At 43.6% G+C, this 3,496-nt stretch overlaps 1 non-coding gene across 1 annotated transcript; it reads left to right on the plus strand.

Annotated features, from left to right (window-relative positions):
* Nucleotides 1-377: 377 nt before the first annotated feature.
* Nucleotides 378-484, plus strand: LOC115463905. Its single transcript, XR_003941166.1, has one exon. It is a non-coding gene; the product is annotated as a U6 spliceosomal RNA (small nuclear RNA).
* Nucleotides 485-3,496: the final 3,012 nt, after the last annotated feature.

The raw sequence follows: 3,496 nt of genomic DNA on the forward strand, positions 1-3,496 counted from the left end.
ATGGCATGAATCCAGATGGCAGTCCTAGCTGCAAGTTTATGAACAGGTTCCTACAGCACTGGTGTGTGATGAAAGAGCCCAGAAGCTAGAAATGTGCTGTCCTGCTGTGAGGAGATGACTGCATACCTGATTGGAAGTGCTATAACTGTTTTATTTTATTTTGTGATTGTTCATTTTATTTTTTAATCACCTTTACAAAGAGATTCATGTTTTATTCCAAGCAGCTTGGCATAAAACTTACAATTTTGTTAACAGCATAACAATAGTAAAATGACCAAATATAAGAATAAATACAATCAATGAAGTAAATTTGGAGATGACAAATTGAAATCTAATAATAGAACTAACATAAAATAGTATCAGAAATATAAACATTTGTGCTCGCTTCAGCAGCCCATATACCCAAATTGGAAAGATACAGAGAAGATTAGCATGGCCCCTGCGCAAGGATGACACGCAAATTCGTGAAGCGTTCCATGTTTTTTTGTAATGCATAAGAGATGAAGATATGCTATGTTAGCTGGTAAATGTGAGATGCTGATGTTTGTAAGATTGATAATTTGGTATAAAATAGTAAATAAAGTTTGAAAAAAAAAAAGAAATATAAACATTTAACAACATGGTAGAATAATTATATTACAGAAATATAAATGTCAGCAGAACACAAACAATACCATAATAGACAGCACAGAAGAACATTCATATAACAGATATAATAAAAAGTCAACATAAAACACCTAGTAAGCACACATTAGAACATTCAAATAATATAGATAAGATCTAATGCTGTTTGTACAATAGAGAGGAGCATCTTAGTACTATAGGTAGCTGAGGGGGCAAGGGTAATGGAGATATATAGAGGGGACAAGATTAGTAGGACAAAGCCATTGGGCTAAAGAGATGGATGAATAAATTAAAGGCAAATTATATATTCAGTTAAGTAAGATATGAGGAACTGGTCTAAGTTACAGGGTGTGCAGCAAGCCAGTGGTGTAGCCAGAGGTGAATACATGCATAATTCCCTCCCTCCCCCCCCCCCCTCCCCCCAATTTTCGCCAGCTGAAGATGTCCTCCACTGGAACCCCTCCTCCTGGCCATGGGAACATGGGGGAAGTGAGCAGCACACTTCCATCTACTGATACCTTCACTTTCAACTCATGCTGAGTTCATGCGCATGAACCGAGTATGAGTGAGGGGTGTAGGCACTGGCGAATGGAAGTGCGCCACTGACTTTCCCAGTGTTGACAAGATCTGGGGCTTACAGCAAAAGATGTCTTCAGCTGGCGTCTTCAGCACACTGAGAATGTGTGCTGCAGCTGCCACAGGGTGGGCCTAAACCCAAAGTGAGTGGGGCCTTTGCCCACCCGGGCCACTCATGGCTACACCGCTGCAGCAAGCTAGTCCAGGTGCACAGTGAGTGGATAGTCAGTTGTCACATATATTAAAAGCTTGGGAGAAGAGCCAGGCTTTCACCTGCTTCCTGAAGCAGAGATAGTCTCGAGTTAGACACAGCCCCTCTGGGAGTGAGTTTCACAGTGTGGGGGCCACTTGATCATTGGCGGGTGTCACATCGTGCAATTTCTTTTGACGAGGGTACAGATAGTTTTGAATTAAAATTTTAAAGGAAATGGAGGAGTTCCCTAATGGTTAGAGCAGTGGGCTGAGAAGCAGGGAAGCTTGGTTCAAATTCCACTGTAGCTCGAGCCTCCTGATGATTTGGGCAAGTCACGTAACCTTCCATTGCCTTAAACACAAACTTAGATCATAAGCCCTTGTGAGCACTCTGGAGGGCTGGTGCGAGGGAAAGGGGATAGTGGGTCTTTCAGCCGGCATCATCCCCGTTCATTCAGCCCAGCTGGGAGAACAGGGCGCCCTCTAGGGATCAAACTGCCAGGGAAAGCTGTAATGCAGGAGAAAAACTACACTTCCCAGAAGCCAGTGCAGGGTCAGCTGAACTCCCAGGAGGGGGAGGGTGGAGTGACTGATTGGGAGATGAGGTCTGATCCTGGAGATGGGGAACAGCTGGTGGAGCTTGGGGAGGAGGAGATGGAGTGGAATAAAGAGGAGGTAGAAGGAGAAGGTAAGGAGGAGTGCATGGAGGTTGGAAGGTTTGCTCAAACTTCCTCAGGAAAGGTAAAGGCTTTGGTGGCGGGAGTGTGGCCCAAGCTGTGCATACTTGGAGAGGATAAAATAATCCAGTGGGGAAGCCACTGGTGGAAGAAGCTAACCCATAAACTATCTAAGGGTAGAAGATAGTGCTGATGAGGGGAGGCTACAATTAGGAGCAAGACAAAGGTTTATATTCTGAGTTAAGATTGGACTGTGTTAATAAGCTGAATGTGGAAAAACTGAACTGACTCTTGCATTCTTGAGGAAGTAACTGCTTGAAGATTAAAGCTGTATTAAAAGATGCTGAGAGAATAAAGACCTGTGGTTTTCAAGAACTATAAGACTACTGGAGTTTGTGTGTCCCAGTTGTGAGCTGATCCTGGCGCAGGTCAGCTGGGCAGCAGTTAAACTAGGCCAGAAGCAGTGCAGCAAGGCGGTGGTTGCAGCTCGTACCGGGGAAAAGCTAGCCAAGCTAAGCAGGGTCGACCCCGGCTCTCACCTGGAAGAGTGACCTGGTTACACCCTCCAGGGACAGAAAAATACTTACCATATCTCAATGCACACTGCTTTAATCCCTTTCAACTAGTATGCAATATTTAAGAAATGAAATATAAACATTTGGCCCTGTAAGGTCCAGTGTTGTTGGGCCTTGTGTGGATGAAATCCCAAATATTCTTATTTGTCTTATAAACTATATGAAGAAAGGATCTGTGTGCTCTTGATGGCTTGTGGACACAGAACAGCCCACAAAAGCAGAACACGTGTCTTAAAGAGTTAAAAGGCTTTTATTCTTGCCACTTTAAAACACAACCTAACATGACCACCGCTTCATGTCACCTCTTTAGAGGCTGTGTCAAGGGTTAACAACTATTAAGGTCTCAAAGGGCAGAATGCAGAAAGGAGGAGACACTTTGTGTGAGAATCCTGCTGCTAAATGCTGAGCTGTTTTCTTTTTCTGCTTTTGGTTTGGACTAATCTACTATTAGGTGTTTGTGCCCTTTGGGACCCTTGATGCAGCCTCTAGAGAGGTGAAATGTGCCCATGTCAGGTTGTGTTTTAAAGTGGCAAGAATAAAAGTCTTTTATCTTTTGAAGAGGTGTGTTCTGCTTTTGTGGACTGCACTGCTTTTTCTGCAGAACTTTGGTTTCCTCTTCTGGATTTCCTTGTGGACACAGAAGCCAGCTCTGTGGGTGCCAGCGAGTGAGGAGCACCTCTAATATCCAGGGAGGGGTCATTTATATTGGGTTTGGCACCCTGTCATTTTGAAATGTTAGACTCTAAGCTTGTGGACGTTCTCATCTTTGGGTTATTCTTACATTGGTCTCGGAAGTGTTACTGACTAGTCTGTACTATGTTATTTGTTGAGAGTTTGAGTTTCCATAGTCAT

Source organism: Microcaecilia unicolor, chromosome 2 (assembly GCF_901765095.1).
Source record: "Microcaecilia unicolor chromosome 2, aMicUni1.1, whole genome shotgun sequence".
In the NCBI taxonomy this organism is placed as follows: Eukaryota; Metazoa; Chordata; class Amphibia; order Gymnophiona; family Siphonopidae; genus Microcaecilia; species Microcaecilia unicolor.